This window comes from Pezoporus wallicus, unplaced genomic scaffold, assembly GCF_028554395.1.
Source record: "Pezoporus wallicus isolate ANWC-B61680 ecotype Strahan unplaced genomic scaffold, APGP_CSIRO_Pwel_v1 contig_6428, whole genome shotgun sequence".
Lineage (NCBI taxonomy): Eukaryota > Metazoa > Chordata > Aves > Psittaciformes > Psittacidae > Pezoporus > Pezoporus wallicus.
The window spans coordinates 2,196,413-2,213,701 of NW_026639269.1; the positions used below are offsets into that span (position 1 = coordinate 2,196,413).

At 38.0% G+C, this 17,289-nt stretch overlaps 1 protein-coding gene across 3 annotated transcripts in view; it reads left to right on the forward strand.

Annotated features, from left to right (window-relative positions):
- The window catches only part of FAM83B (family with sequence similarity 83 member B), a 51,565-nt gene that overhangs the window by 8,019 nt on the left and 26,257 nt on the right, over positions 1-17,289 (forward strand). Inside the window, exon 2 of one of the 3 annotated variants that reach the window (XM_057414019.1) lies at positions 11,265-11,670. The exons of the other annotated variants lie outside the window; for them this stretch is intronic. The gene's annotated coding sequence lies outside the window, so the exon portion shown is untranslated. The remainder of the gene's footprint in view (positions 1-11,264; positions 11,671-17,289) is intronic. 3 annotated transcript variants of the gene reach the window in all.

Consider the following 17,289-nt stretch of genomic DNA (forward strand, 5'->3'; position numbering starts at 1 on the left):
ATGACATTACATTGCAGTCTATACTACAGCACTTCTGTGGGATTGGTGTGGTGGTAGCAGAGTGCCTTAGGTCAAACCTAACATGTCAACAAAATGGGTTTACTGTCAGCGTAACTAGACCTCATCTCCAAATGATACAGCTTGCCAGCCACCCTTCTCTGTCAACATAACCTGTGTTCATACAAGGAGGATGTTTGGCGTGACTGTATCAACGAGACACAAGTCTTTTTCAGGTGCTGATATAACCATGTGGGTAAAAAGCACTGCAAGGGCTGTCTGACCTTAATGATGGACAGGCTTTTGCAAACAAGCTAGTAGCTTTTTTTCTAGTGTGTTTTGGAGGAGGCTTCTACCTTTAATCAGCGGCAGATTTCCGGCTTCTCTGAAGCTTGAGGTGCTCCTACAGCCTGACTCATCCTGACTGGGCTGTCCGAACCACAACTGATGATGTTTAGCATTTTTTTCTGAGAAGATTATTCATCTGGGAAATGGTATCAAGACGATTACTCATCTGTGTCAGGTTAACATGGAACTTCCTTCTCTTACTATAAAGTAACACAAGAGACTTCAGTAATGAAGTGTCCTCTTCCACTGTGACTTTCTATAAGAGTTGCCTCAAAACCATCAGTTATGAGGCTTGTACATGTGTGCAAGAAACAGCTTGTGCTGTCTTCTTCTCAGACATGATTGACAGGGTGAGGCAACAGGAAAAAACAGGACAGAGCACCAAAGGGTCCTTCTGGCAGTGTGTTTTTCTCTTACTTCATTAACTGCATTCCTGTCTTCACCACTGAGACATTCCTACACAGTTTTAGAGAGAATGCATAGCTCTGAGTCTTTTACATTGATATCCAAATAAGGATCAGCTCTTCCTGGAGAGAATTTAAACCAGCTTTCTTAAAGAACCATGTTGTTCAGACAGCCCAAGGATTGCTGATCTGCAGCACAAGCCAGAAATCACTGAAAGACTTTCCTGACATACTTTTGGGATTTCTGATGGAATGTATGAAGCTGCACACTATTCAATAAATATGCAATACTTTTCACTGATTTTATTTTACTCAAATAGACTAACAGTCTAAAGGCTGGATTTATAAAATTTGTGATAGTTGTAAGACTTAAAAATGTTAGTTGTTTAGAAGCCTAAGTAGAAATTTAGATGGTTAGTATGTTATTGTTTTGGAAAATAAAACCAAAAAAACCCCAGTTTTTGCTGAATTACTCATGGTTGGCTTTCTAACATGAGAAAGGGCTGCAAAACTTAGACCCTTGGGATGGAATTAATTTACACTTTAAAGTAAGTTTTGCCAGACCCACTGTAGTTAGGTCTATAGTAAGTCAAAAAAGACTTCCTTTGAATTCTTGTGAGAGTTACATACAAAATCTGATGCCTGTGCTGTCTTCTAGAGCAGTGGACCTAACCAAATAAACAAAGTGTTGACTAATTTTACAGTCATATAAAAATAAAAATATTTTGTTACAGATTGGGCTCTTTTGTTTCCATTTTGTTTTGTTTCAGGCGAAAGTGAGAGGTTATTTCAGAAAAAAAATTATTATTCACTATTGATCTTGTTTGCTTATGTATCTAATACAATAATAATAATAATCTAGTACCAGCTGCAGTCTAGTATGAAAGAAAGTAAAATTATTTACATGCCTATATGGAAAATGATGTTTCTATACAGAAGGAAATTTGTAGAACAGGGGTGTGTTGAGCAATCTTTTTTTACTCTCCCAACAATACTTTGTCAACTATTTTAAATATAATTTGAACACAGACTGAAACGATAATAATGAATTGCAGTTGTGGCAATGCTTGTCTTAGCTCATTAATTGCAGCAGTCCAAGCAGATGAGAAAGAGGCTACATTTTTTTTGTTTGTTCATAAAAGCTAGAGCAATCTTCTGAATTCAGGGGGAGAGAATAGATAAATACAATAGTCATTCCACTCAGAAGCTTTCTACATTATCTGTAGAGTGTCTGATAAACAGTGGATATCTTTTTTAAGCTGAGAGTAACATGTAGAAAGACTCAGTTCCCAGCTGAAGCCACATAGGCAACATTTTTCCTGCCAAAATATTCTACCTCACAAGGATTTCAGGAATTGCTTTTTGATTCAGCTGCTGTGCTGAAGGGTGCATTCATCATTCACTTCCACTCCCCTTTTGTTAAAGGACTTCCTCTTCATTGAAAACCAGCATGGTAGTCATCCACATGGCTTCCAGGTGAAACAGGATTTTTAGCTTTTAGTAGATTTATTAGAGTGAGGTCATGTTGCAGCTTTTCTAATTGTGCAGGGCACATGCCGTGCATTGGAAGAGAACACGTGTCTTGCTCTTGATGCTATTATTGTATGACCCAGTATCAATTCTGTCATCTACTCACAACAGGTAATCATTTCAGGTAATTCATCTGCTTGGATTTGCCTTCAGAGTCTTCACACTATTTTACTTGCCTGTCCCCTTCTCCCACTGCCATCCTCTGTGTAAGGGTAGTCCCAGAGCAGTCGCCACAGAGCACTTATAATGCACTTATAATGGACTGCCATCAATGGGACATGTCTATAAGCAGTTTTATAGTCTGGAAAGCCTGGTACTTCTGTGAAATGCATTTTTTATATGCAGTTGCTCTAAATAAGAAACCCACAATTTTTACTGGTAGCCCTTCCATTCGATGGGAAGGATCCAAAACTGAAAAGCAAGCAGAGGCTAGGGCCAGCCTGAGGAGTGGGAATCTGATAAAATAATTGTTAATCAAATGTGGTGGTATCCACCACGTGGTCTATCAGGTCAAATGTTTGCAAGACTATTTTGACCTTTCATACTCGAATTAGAATATATAACTAATTTGTAGGTATTGCCATTATGTCACAACTGTGCTAATGCGTTATCAAAATATCATGCCTCCATGATGTGGAATAGGGAAAATGAAAAGCCAGATCTTACAGACAGTTGTATTTATAAATGTCTGTCTCATTCAAGTATTTGTAAGAAGTAAGCATACACGTTTTGTAGCAAGATTTTTTCGTTAAAACCATTGACATAAATCTGTCAGTCAAAACAAAAGTGCTACTAAAAAGTCATTTATGCTTTCTGCATATTCAGTAGATTAAAATGTTCTTTATCATATTAAACAGCAAGTTTGCACTACAATATGCTGAAGTAATTCTAGGCCAAAATATGCTATAAATACAAAAGTGTTAATTGAAAATACCTTTTCCTAGGCAGAATGCTTCTTTCAGTGCCCAGTCCAGTGTATTTAGGTTTTGTCCCTCTCTTTTTCCCACTTGTCAAAAATCCTGATAATATTGAAGTGCTGTTTTTTGTTCTTCTGAATTACCCATCTTCAAGAGATCTGAGCTTTGCTAGGTTTTTTTTCAGCCAGGGAACAGTCTTGCCTGAAGGACTATAGGTTTCATTCATATTCATATTGCCATAGGCCTTTTTTCATTTTTTTCAGATTTAGCATAACTTTTGATCTCTAATAGCTTTGCACCATAGCCAGCAATGCCTTGGTGGATGTTGTGACACATTTTGGGGGATTTTAAACTTTAAATTTATTTGTTATGTGTCATAATTTGGAAACTAAAGTATTATACTGTCTGCAGTAGAATTTTAAGTGAGCATAGCCTGGTATACAGATACTTGCAATGCTACAGCAGTATTTGTGTAATACAGCACAGTAGAAACTACATGGAAAGTGGAGAACTGGTGACATGGAGCAAAACCAAAAAGCACAAAAATCCAAGGTGAGCTGCCAGTTTAGAATTCCCTGTTCTCCTGTTTGGAAGGAGCAGTACTGAATGCCGCTGAGTTATGTGTATTAAGTTTCCTCATATATCAGATCTGATTGCAAGTGTCTACTTCACTTGTAATTATTTCAAACAATTTGCTTAACACTGTGTTATTTTCCCTAAGGAGTACTGCAGCTATTCCAGTGCAGGTGATAGAGGAGTCAAAGTACATTTTAGTATTTACTTCTCTAAAATAAGTGCAGACCTTGTCATTGGTACTTTTCCTTTTCATGCCTTTCCTTTTAGATGGTTGGTAAGGTATGTCTATAATAATTTCTAATAAAGAGATACTATATTATACAATAAAAATCCACATTTTCAGAAATGCTGTCAGCATGCCTGAGACCTCAGAGGACTTTAACTCTTTAAAGTCCTATCATAATTTATGCATCTGAGAAAGAATGGCCATCACAACAGTAACAGGGTGTAACTGGCACTGAGCTTGCTATTTTATACTGTGATCTGCAGACATCCATAAAATGACTCACCTCAATAGAGCTGTTCAGAATAAGTAATTGCAAGATCTGGTATGACTTGCTTGATCAACAAAGGTAATAATTGTTCAGTGTACAGTCCACTGATCAGTAAGCCAGTTCAATTTGCAGCAGTATTATTTGCATTATAAAGATAGAAGTGGAAGCAACTAAATCAGACATCTCTCCCTTCCTTGCCTTTTCTTGATAACTTTTGCCATATCCAAGATGCTTGTTTTTTAAAGTTGTAAACATCATTATGTTTTGCTGCATGACTGTGTATTATACAGTTTACTGGCCCCTTCATCTTCCTGATTGGTGCCAGGCAGTACAGACAAACCACTATTGTATTATAAACAGTAGATTCAGAATTCATATGCTCTGCTTTATCCTTAGCCATCAAAGACCATGACCAAAGTGTGTACCATTTTACAGATGAGAATACTGAGCCACAAAAGAATTAATATGTATCACAGCTCAAAAAGAGATTATAAACCTAAAGCCTGAGAGTATTATATGTTAGCAAACAGTACTTAGAGCAAGTGGGGGCCAGACAGCAAGTTTTATTTTCTTCTCTCTGTGGTTTTAGTTTGCTAAAAAAAAACCAACACATTATAGTTGTACACTTAGGAAAATTAATTTCTGAGGAACATCAGTATGTCAAAAAAATTTTGTGTTAGTATGTAACTGTGGCTTTGTAGTGCTTACTTTTCACAAATATTTGTAAGACCATAAAGTCCTTTCTTATCTTCAGATAAAGAGGGTGTATCTTCAAGACATACACAGAGTGTTCTCGTACCTTAGCTAAGAGCAGATTATTTTAACTGGTTACTCTCTTGGTCTGGAGTGCTTGTACTGACTGTCCAGAAGATGTAAGATGCACAAGAACCAGAACAGATTCCTCAAAACCAGAATCTATGGTGACCCATCCTCTCGCCAGCAAGGCATGTGGGCACAAAGCTGCCTTCAGAAAACTTACTGTGATGCATCTTTTATCCAGGGGGTTTTGCTAACTGCAGCACCAAATCACAGGCCTTTTGACTTCTGCCTGCTGTAAGAGATGAAGCTGGGCGATAGGATAATATGAGAAGTTATGCACCATATCTCTTAGAGATGAAAAGAAGACTTTGATATCTGCTTTATCTGCTAGCAATCAGGCTTGAACAGTAGCACAGGATTGTGTCTTCAAGTAGCCAAATGGGCGTGCCTTTAGTTCAAACAGCAGATTCAACATCTCAGCCTTATTTTCTTGCTGTTTCCTGGAGCTGCAGGCACTCTTTGCCAAGCAGGCTGCATTTCAGCTCAATTCACTCCCTTTATGGTTTAAGCACTAGACATCACCTTCTAATGCCAGTGAATCTGAGTGGCATCAGCCCACAGAAGGTATTGTAGTTAGTATTTTCTTGCTAGGCTTTTGATGTTCAGTAAGCCAGGAATAATAGAATGAGATGAAATAACCGGCACAGAAGAGCAACTGCCTGCAGATTCTCCGCGGGACCTTTCTTGAGAAATGCCCACCAAGCAGCAGCCCTTTCTAAGCTGTGCAGAATCCACTGCTAGTGAGCTATAACCTCCTGATCAGAGACATAAGAGGCAGCAAACAGAAGTGGCAATGTCAGCCAGCAAATCTGATTTTGCTCAAATGCTGGGGGATACTGCTTGTCAAAGCAACAAGGTCTCCGTCCAGCATGACAGAGCATGGAAATACCTGAAGCTATCTGCTTGTTCTGATAATTTCTTGGCATTGCTTAATGGTGGATTAGCACAGGCACAGAATAATTGCCTGAAAAGTCACTGTCAGGGGTGCGGGTTTCTTTTAAATAATAGCCAGGTATATGTGGCTGCACAGTAGCTGTTTGATAGAGATCTGTAATCTGACTTTGCTGAGGATGGGCCTCAAAATACCAAACATCAAAGTATCTAATACTTACAGTAGTATGTAGCGTTATAAGTCTATGGAAAGCTGCTTTAAAATGTAACAAAAACTATATTATTTTGCCCAAAGGAGATACTTTTCAAATGGCAAAACTAAGTGAAGAGATTAAAACTGGGAATTCTGACTGATTCTTCTATTTGCTTATTTATTTGATACTACCTTATTTCATGTTTTAATACTACATGATCACAGTAATACCATTGTATTTTGTGGTAGATTTTATGATGCACTATATGACTGCAGTAATACCATCATCTATTTTGTTTATGAATTCTAGGCTTATTGAATGACAGTAAGCCACTTGTGCCAGAAATCTAATTATTCAGATGATGCGATTTCTTATTCATAAGTGAAATTTAATGATGGAAGTGCAGTCCATATCTGAAGTGCTGCAATACAGGATTGCAATCTCCTGTACAGGATTTCTGTCTCAAGTAAAAGCTCAGTACTTTGTCTTGAAGTTCAGAGTAGTTAAACAGTGTCTTTGCAATGAGCTCTTGAGAGCCCAGGAAGCTCTTCTGGGTAAATGCCAGAGCCTTGAAAAGCCAGGGCTCTGAGTGCTTTCTCAGAGGAATAAAAAGGATGGAAAAGATGTGCTGTTCTTGGGAGTTGGGAAGAGGCAAGCTTGTGAAGAGGCATGCCAGAGGAGCAGGGATCTCTGTTAGTCCTTTCAGTTGATGAAAGGCATCCTATTGGGAATTAGTGCAGCAACTAAATGCTGTTTAGGCCTCCTGGGGGTCTTAACACTCTGGAGCTTGCCCCCAGTGTGAAAATGCTGGGAGCTTTGGATTACTTAAGTCTTAGAACATGTAGAAAAGGACAACTTAAGACAAACGCAGATGGACTAATGTTTGATTCGGCTGAGCTCTGTTCTGTGCTGTTGTGCACTGATCAGAAGTAACTCCATGAGAATTGGTATTGAATGGAAGGAAGATGTGGAAGCTCTGTGTAGTGTCTGTAATATGCAGGCATTTCTGTTCTCACCCCCTGAAGTGACCATACTTACAATACAATAAGAAACCTATACATTTTTGCTTGTAATTTCCTGCCCCTCCCTCTTCAACCCCACTCCAGCTCTTCCCCTTTCATAGTCCCTGCTCCTCTGCCTTTTCTCATTTCATTGTGCAACTCCTCAGCCAGAGATGAGCATATCCTGCTTGCTCTGGGTACCTTGGGCATCTTTCTTGAATGCAGTTCCAGTCATGACATCTGGGAATGTGAGCTCCCTCCTTAGTTCAATGGAGAAACATAGGTGCTTTGATGGATGCCAGTTAGCACACCTGAAGCGAGTGCTTGCAGTAAGGAGTTTGAGTCTTTTGCCATTCTCTGTCTCTCCCCATAAGGAGTAGTAAAATGCCATCGTGATGTTAGAAGTACATCAAAGCTCTTGAATTGCTAGTTAAATCACTCAATTTTATTGACAGATTTCTGATATTTATTATCAGTTGTAGATATCGCAGATTAAATATTAGGGGATATATTTTCTGAATAAGAGTGTCTTATTTGCTCTGTTTTATTTTGCAATTGAAGTTTTTGGCAACAAGGGTGGAGTGCAGAGATAGACCATTTGCATATCAACAATCACAATCTGCTATTTAATAACAAAATTGACTTGTATACACAATTGAGTTTCATCTCATTTTGTCAAACAATACATCTAATAAAACTTGGAAAGATTTTTTTCAGGTATTTAGTAAAGGTCAGAGAGAGACAAAAATACAATACCCACTCAAAGAAGACACTTTTTTTCTTCAGACAAAATCAGATGCCTGATCCTGAGAGAATTTACATAGTTTAATTTGTGTACACAAGAGGTTCCGTTAGCTTAGCAAGCATACATGTGTGCAGAATTGATGCCTAGGTATGTGACCACGTATCATTAAGTATCTGATTTTAAATATTTAATTAATCTCTCTTGAAGTGTGCCGCAGTACACTTGTAGTACAAAATGAGCATTTATCTTCAGTTGATTGCATCCACTGACAGCAACTAAAAAAGGAATAACGTGTCCAAAGCAGACTGATGTAATTTTTTTTTTTTAATAACTGAGTATCTGAAGCCCAAGCAAGGCATTGAAACTGGTGGAAGGTTTTCCCTTCCCCTGATGCTGGTGATGGAATCACCACACAGTCCACCTTTACTGATCCCAGCATGCACAAGCAGGCCCAGGTCCCGCAGACGTCAAACCAAAGGAATGGACGCACCTATAAATGTTGTAAAAGACAGACCGGTCCCTTAGAAAGAAATTCAAGAGCCAGATTAATTTATCATGTTGATGCATAAAGAGCAGTAGTTTTTGCCAACATAGAATGTCAATCAAAGAACTTTTTTTCCTTTAACTTACTATAAATGGCCTCAGCCAAAATGACCTGAGTCCTCTGCTAGAAAACCATAAGAGTGTGTACTGGGGATAAAGGCTTCATTATCTTCTGCCACATTACACATGCTTGTTGAGCTCACATATAGTGCAAGGAAAATTCCAAAGAGAAGTTTCTCAATTTGTACTCTAAGGCTTTTGAAATGACTGCAAAGTGCACTTTTTTCTGCAAGTTAGCAAGAAAGCACAATGAATCTAAAAACACTAAGAAGTGGAATTTAGTTATTGTGGTAGAGCTATCCAAAGTAGTTTACTGATTTTGTTTTTTTAAGTAAGTGCTGCATATTCTTAAATTAAACAAAGAAACAAACAAGCAAGCACCTTGATAAATAGTTTCATGGACATTTGTGGCACTATGCTGATACAAAATTACGTGCACACAGGTAAATATGCTTTTTTTGAGTTTTGTTAGTGGTGTTTCAAAACATCCTAAGGATCAGGATTTCATAATCTGCTAAATTTTATGGAGAGACATTGCTTATACTTTCTGAGGAAATGACTCTCTACATTTAATTATGTAAAGTAGTCCCTCTTGAGATAGAAATAAAAGAAGAAAGCATTTCAGTTTAATATGTTGCTCTTTAGTTCATAACTCAGCTGTGTATTTTTAAGATAGTAGACTACACGTGTCAACAGTACAGATATAAAAGGGAAAAGATTTAATTTCTGAAATATATAATAATGGTACTTAAGTGAAGGCGTTGAAATTACCAAGCTCAGTAGTGTATTCAAAATCAGCATTAGAAGATGATCTTTGACAGACTTTTTTCCATAGAATGTAATTATTTTAAAAAGAACACAAAAAGCTAGGTGTTTAAAGAATTTGGGGGATTTTCAGCAAAGTACATTGACTCAAACTTTCTAGCAGCACAGCTATATAGTGTTATCTCTTGTGGAAATACTGTACTGAATGAGAAACAAAATATTGTAGCATTTGAAATCCAAATACAAAAATCTCTCTGCTTGTTTTAAGGAAACAATGATAATATTGGTGAATGCATTTCAGTTCACTTTGATGTTTAAGTAGAGTTTCTGTAAAAACCCAAATGGAATTTACTTGAAGCTGCTTGTTTCCCTATAGTTTGTATGGGGATCTGTAGTATAATGTGTGCAAAAATAAATGGACATAGAATTAAGCATAGTTTTTTCTTGCTCAGTAGATCCAAGTTTGGACAGATTCTTCCATCAGTCTTGTCTGAGTGTGTATCACGAAGTATAGGAAGAAAATCCTCAATATGTCACAGAACTGCAAAAATTTCATATTGATGCCTATTGGAGGCATCACTGTCCTAACGGTGGGGGTGTTACTGATTATTATGCTAAGTATTCTCCTGTTTGGAAATGTGGAAATTATGCAAGAAATTGTTTTGACCAGTCTTTGAGGTATTTCTCTAGTGAGGAGAATTTCAAAAATATAGGGACCAGCGTAACATACAAACTAAAAATAATCCAGTACTTCTTTTTCTTTTTTGTCCCTGAATTAGTGTCTTCCATTGATCCTAAATCCTATAGTGCAGAGTTACAACAAGAGTACACTGAATTATGCTTTCACAACACAGTATATCTGTTTTTGAGCAGCTATGAATAAAGTCCATAGCAATTACAATGTAAGTAACAAGCGCTGATCTGTCTGCTTTTGTTTCTAAATTGCTTATCTGTGGTTCCGGATGGGACTTTAGCCTGAGACAGTAAAATTTAAAGCATCCTGCTTAGTCAATCTTATGACTATAAACTATATAAACTCAGTAGGGGATATCTCTTCATCTATAAAAAAGGAAAAAAGAGACATTAAATAATTTTCAAATTATCTGTACAAACAGGTTATGTAATATTTATATAAATAAATATGCACACTCACACTCTGGAATTTCATTGAAAAGCATGCTGTCAGCAGCTACTTCAGTAAATATTGCACCACACAGGCTGAAAGGCAGAACAACTAGGAACATAATGTATGTGAAAAATCTTTCATGGTAATTATTAACATATTTAACTAGATTAATACATTATGAAAATTGAGAATTGCATGTCAATTAGGACATTTTAATTCATTTCAAAGTCATAGTTGGCTCTTGAAGGTCAGCAATTTGGTCGGAAGCATTTTAATGTTCATAAACTATGCTCCCTTTTTCCTTCCTTTCTCAAATTTGCTTAAAACCACAAACCCAAGAAAATCTCAAATGTTTCATTTGTTTTCAGATGAAAAATTTCAAATTAAAAAATGCCAAATATTCCTCAGTGTTTCAGAGAATTGTTCATCTGCAGGTTTTGCTTACTTGGTTGTTTTCAAGCATGCTTTTGTGTACTTTATGCCTGGGGCTTTGAAGTGAATGAGTCTTCTGCACTGCTTCCAGTGAGACTTCCTATGCCCTCAAAATCTGAGTGGCGAAACTTCAGTTCATAGAGACACAATCGTCTCCTCCAAGATTAGTAGGGATTGTGATATTTTAGTGAATATGATATTTTTGTCTAATTCAGTTTTCTCCTTGATTATATGCTGCTTCTTGTACTGGGTTCACATGTCCTCTCCATTGCTTTCTTCTCAGATATGATTTTCTAATTGATTTTATTGGAATTTGTTTTAGAAAAGAGCTGGGTAAACATGAACCCCTAATCAATGTTTGTATGCTTTAAAAACTTGTAGTTTGTTACCAGTTTTTGAGGCCTTCCCTGTTCTCTTTGCAGCCATTTCCAGACTGACAAATCAGCAGGGATTGATAAAACTCAGAGATTCACGGATTTCACAGAAGGGACCATTATGATAATGAAATCTGACTCCCTTCCCCACACAAGCCTGACAGTGTTGCATCTTGAAAGATCTGATACTAAGAATAAATCTGACCTTAAACCACCTGGGTGGTAGCCTTACAGTCAGCTCTCCTGGGTAACTCATTCATAATTGCTCAGGAGATCAGATAAATTTTTGTACAGTCACTTCTCTCTAAATGATGGAATTTGCTTGAAGAAACCCATTTTGCAAGCCCGGACCAAGCCTGCCTGAGCTTTCTGCTTGTCTGTCTCATCACTCAACATGACAAGTCAGCCAAAATAGAAGGTGCAGAGAATTTTAAATGCAGGACTGGAGGGCGAGGTGAGGCTCAGGCTGCTGTGTAGCTGCGGGGATTGCTTTCAGAGGGACTTTGGGATGCTCAGCGTCTCTGTAAATACAGGACGTTAGCCTCTGAGGATCTGTTTGCATGGCATGGTGAAGTGCAGTGACGACATTCACAAGGAGCAGGGTGTTTTCACATTAGCATGACTAGGCTGTTTCCAGTAACAAACCTAATTAGTGGTGGGCTGACTCAGATGTCCCTTCACAGGACAGTGGTGTGACACTCATGCACACACCCTATGTATTTTCAGCTTCCCAGATAAAAATAGATGCATTAATGTTATTCCCACATTTACGAAATGGTTTGTGCTTTACATATGAAAAGCTTTCTCTATGCACTTAAGTGTTATTGTAAGTAATTTAAGATGGATTTTAAAAGCTGCTTCTTTTTTTTTCCTGGTAATTTTTCTGAGTCTTTTATGAGAGACAAGTAGCAGATTTCAATAAATTTGAATTTTTTACTTATGCCATGGACGATTTGGAAGGCCATTAATAACATTAGTCTATTTAAAATATATTTCTATGCTAATATCTTCTAGAACTAGCTAAAATCCTGTTTTAGAGTGATTCACATGTTTTTCTAGTTCCATGCTTTTGTGTAGATTCAAAGACCTTTTATATCCCCCCCAAAAAAAACCCATATTATTTGTACCTTTTTATTTTTGCTCAATATGAGTCTTGTGATCAAAAGCATTGGTGTATTGGTCTAGGATTTGGAAGACTTGTATACAAATTGCAGAAAATTGTAGGAAATTGTAGAACACAGGCTCCTCATCTATAAATGTGAATATTAGCTCTGGGTGATTTCTGAAGACATATACGTAGTTTGGGGTACTCATGTACTAGAAGTAGTGAACACAGTTTCAAGAGCTTAAGCTGGAATATAACTTTTCAGGTTTAAAACTTTGTATTTTACATCAATCTTTTGTGTATTTGTTCTACTCCATGAGATTGCTTGCTTTAGAGTGTTCAAGGAGAAATATTTTAGTCGTATCCAAATACAAAGCAGAGTTGTTCACTTATCCATTGTCTGTCCTTGTTCTGCTGTTACTTTTTTCCACAGTATTCCTCTGTACAGCTGTGAGAAACAAGAAAAGAAATGTATTTTTTGTTGTTCAGTCGAAGTAGTGTTTCTGATTTAGGATGTGTTTCAGCAAATGCTCAGTGACACACATAACTATCATGGAAGTCTTACCTGTTGCATACCTGACTCTTGTTTCATTGCAAAAATTGTCCCTGTGACAATTAAGGTGATGCATATTGTGGTTTTTGTGATTGATAAGAGACTGGAATATCTTTTAATTAACAACTACTGGTCACAGATAACCAAAAATTATAAATTCCCTGAAAAATTCCTTCCTGACAGCTGCACCTCATCTCTCTCGTGAGTGCGGACTGTACTGACATCTAAGAGCAGGTTCAGAATTACAAGGGAAGATTCTGAAGATACAGATATATGCATTTTTAAGCGAGGAAGAAAAAAAAGTTTAAAACTGTTCTGTTATTTCATCTGAAACAAGTACTGGTTTTCCCACAGTTTTGTCAATACAAATCTAGTTTGAAGTTTTTTATCTGAAGACGCAAATATTAGAGTATTTCTTTTTTAGTCAATGTGTTTCGATGTGGTGCAGTCTTCTACAAGGTAAAGGTTTCTACGTATGCACACATGCACAGGATCCATAGCAGTCTGGTAGAGAGAGCCTTATTGGCTTGAATTTGGAGTGCACAGGTTACTCAAGGGAAGATATTTCCTGAGATCAGAGAGGCACTTCATAAGAACAAATGCTTATTTGAAAGGCACTAGTTTGCATCAAAAAGCAGTTATTTTCCAAAGTGCTCTTGGAATAAACTGTTCACCTCTCCTCCACAGAGGTATTGCAGGTTCTCGTCTCCATCCTTATTTCAAGCAACTCAAGTCAGATGGTATATTAAGTTATTGGCATGCATGGTACATTTTACAAGAACAAATTTTCCAACAGAATGTGTCATAATGTATGGTGGGTTGGTCAGGGGTGTTTCTGCCTTTTATTCATTTTGATTAGACGGGCTCTGTTTTTGATGGCAAAAGAAGTGAATTATCCTCTTTATCCCTTACATTTGCTAGCATATATACCCCAAAGGTATTCCCCTATTCATCACAGGAAAAGTTTTGCGACTTCAGGGACCTCACTCGCACAAACAGGCTGTGAATCTCTCTAAGAAAGCTCCTGAAGTGCTGCAGTGGGTGCTCTGAGACTGATTTTCTTCTTCCCCCATTCTTAAATCCAGATGCCTGCTGTGATGTTTTGGAAGAAACCCCCTTGCCCTAGCAGGAGGTTTGCATTTCTTGCAGGTGTTCAGCATGCTTCATGATTAGATCTCTGATTATCATTACCCAAATGGAGGTGGGGGTTGGTGTGTGTGAACCAGCAAGCAGTGCACATCAGGAGGAATACTTTGTAGAACGGGAATGATCTCACATACATGAATTTGTACAGTGGAAGACTTGTGGTAACATGTTTCCCTTCTACCTGGTAGTAAAACCCTATTAACTTTCCATATTGGTCAAAAACTCCGTGGAATATAAAGAATTCAGTTAATTGCACACCGGTAACTCATTATTTGACTAACTCTTGGTTTTATTTATTCATGAAAGAGTGCTTCACATTATCATTGTGAGGATGAGAAAAATAAGAGGAACAGACCATGAGTGTGGGATGACAGTGCCTGTTGATGGCTGAAAAGCAATGGAATCTGGATTGCAGAACTCTATCCTGCAGCTCAGCTATGTGTCTCCTCCTTCCCGGACACATCCTGGAAGTGGCCTAGGGCTTGCACTTAAGAAAATACTATGAGTACACTGACTAAACTTTTAGCCATAAAAACAAGCTTACATTTAAATTGAAAGACTAGTAGATATCAAACATGAAGCATTTTAATTATCTGTTCTGACTTTATCACGGAGACCAGATGATCTTTCCTGTGATTTTGCATAATTGCAGTATCAAATTTAAACTGATGAATTAATACTTCTCTTGTGGCCTTATTGAGGAGCTGTATGCAGATCAGTGAAAGCTGATGCTAACTGCATGTACAAAAAAAATAAAGTACGTGTCACCAAGATCATAAGTTGTATGGCTTGCTGTTATCTGACAAAAATGTGTATTCAAAATTCAGCTTACATAAAGACTGAAAGATCAGTTTTGCAAAAAAACTGGCAGAAAATAATCAGAAGGAAATATTTCTTTCATTTTTAAAATTTGTTTTTATTAATTTCCTTTCTTATGCATTGGCTTGCTACTCCCTCAAATGTCTCACTGTCTGGAAGATTAATCTTTGAACAAGAACTGTCAAGTTTCCCCTAGAAACCTTTTAGATGGTTTCAAATTTGAAATATTTCACTTAATCCAGGAATTAAATTTTGTTTAATGCCTTATTTAGTTCCAATTCATTATCCACATCTCTGGGGTCTACAGGAATTGTAGAATTACTAATCTGCTTCGTTTCAGTTTGCTCTACAGGATATTTGAGCAGGGTTTTTTTAATTGCTTCCCTACCATTTCAAACATCTTCCTCTGTATGGTAATGTGCATTTTGAAAAGTTTGAATTTGCTTTCTTCCTGAAAAGCTGTACATAATTCCTTATTAACGAGATTAATCTTTTCTTATCTTTAGGACATTCTGCTGATGCTTTCAGACTAGTCCACAATTATTTTTTGCCTTTTTCATCTAATCTGCATAAATAATCTAGCATGCCAGGGTAATGGATTTCACCTGAGGTTCTCAACATGATTTGCAGACAATAATTAATTCATTAGTTTCACAACCTGTCTTTGAAATAGGTGAAATTGAAATGCAAGCTGCCAGCACACAATCATTAGGAACATATTGCACCATTTACTGTAACTGCTCTGTAAGCAAGTGATGTAATCCGTTTCTCCTGAGCATCAGAGAAGGTTCCTGCTCAAGTGGCACCATGTTAAAAAAAGTAGTTAAAATCGTCTGGCTGTGTTGCTTACCTGACATGCAGATGTAATTATGTGCCATACAGACTACGTCTGCAATATATATTGTATTTACCTGACATAATTGCTGATGCTTTTTTTAGCAATTTAGATGTTTCTAGGGGTATTTGTCTAGGCACTGTTTTTTTACATATAAATACATATTGCTGTGTCACGTAGCTGAAATCGAAATTGCTAAAGATACATATATAAGGTGAACAGAGAATGTTTCAGAGTAAATCCCTGAGGTAAGTGCTCATTTATGCAGGGGGATTGTTGGCTTTCCTTCATACTGACCTATCACTGACCTGTGACCAATAATTTTAAACAGCCTGGATTCTGTATTTTTCTGGTTTACCCTAACCATATTGCTGCTTTAACTGAGCTCCTTAAACAGAATAAGTGCATCTGTAGGGTTTGAAATTAGTGTCAGTGAAGTAAATACCATTTGTAGCAGGAAGCAAAAGCGTTATTGTCAATATCGTCATGATATAGTCACAAAATGTACAATGAAAGTGACATATTTTAAAGTTTGCATGAAACGTGTAGGAATCTATTTTAGGACCACTTTCAGTATCAAAAAATCAGATATTTTTTTCCAGTCTCAAATTTACTGAGTTTGAAGTACTTGAAATAGAATCATAGAATCATAGAATAGTTAGGGTTGGAAAGGACCTTAAGATCATATTAGTTCCAATCCCGCTGCCGTGGGCAGGGACACCTCACACTAAACCATGCCACCCAAGGCTTTGATCAACCTGGTCTTGAACACTGACAGGGATGGAGCATTCACAACCTCCCTGGGCAACCCATTCCAGTGCCTCACCACCCTTACAGTAAAGAACTTCTTCCTTATATTCAATCTAAACCTCCCCTGTTTAAGTTTGAACCCGTTACCCCTTGTCCTGTCACTACAGTCCCTAATGAAGAGTCCCTCCCCAGCATCCTTGTAGCCCCCCTTAAGATACTGGAAGGTTGCTCTAAGGTCTCCATGCAGCCTTCTCTTCTCCAGGCTGAACAGCCCCAACTTTCTCAGCCTGTCTTCATACGGGAGGTGCTCCAGTCCCCTGATCATCCTCGTAGCCCTTCTCTGGACTTGTTCCAACAGTTCCATGTCCTTTTTATGTTGAGGACACCAGGACTGCACACAATACTCCAAGTGAGGTCTCACGAGAGGAGAGTAGAGGGGCAAGATCACCTCCTTCGACCTGCTGGTCATGCTCCATTTGATGCAGCTCAGGATACGGTTGGCTTTCTGGGCTGCGAGTGCACACTGAAGGCGGCTCATGTTCATTTTCTCATCAACCAGCACCCCCAAGTCCTTCTCCACAGGGCTGCTCTGAATCTCTTCTCTGCCCAACCTGTAGCTGTGCCTGGGATTGCTCCGACCCAGGTGTAGGACCTTGCACTTGGCATGGTTAAACTTCATAAGGTTGGCATCAGCCCATCTCACAAGTGTGTTGAGGTCCCTCTGGATGGCATTCCTTCCCTCCAGTCTATCAACCAAGCCACACAGCTTGGTGTAAGTAGGGAGGGAGGGACAGGAAGGGAGAAAAAATTAAGGGGACGAAGGGGGAAAGGGAAAGGAGTAGGAATGGAAGGCAGTAAGAGAAGG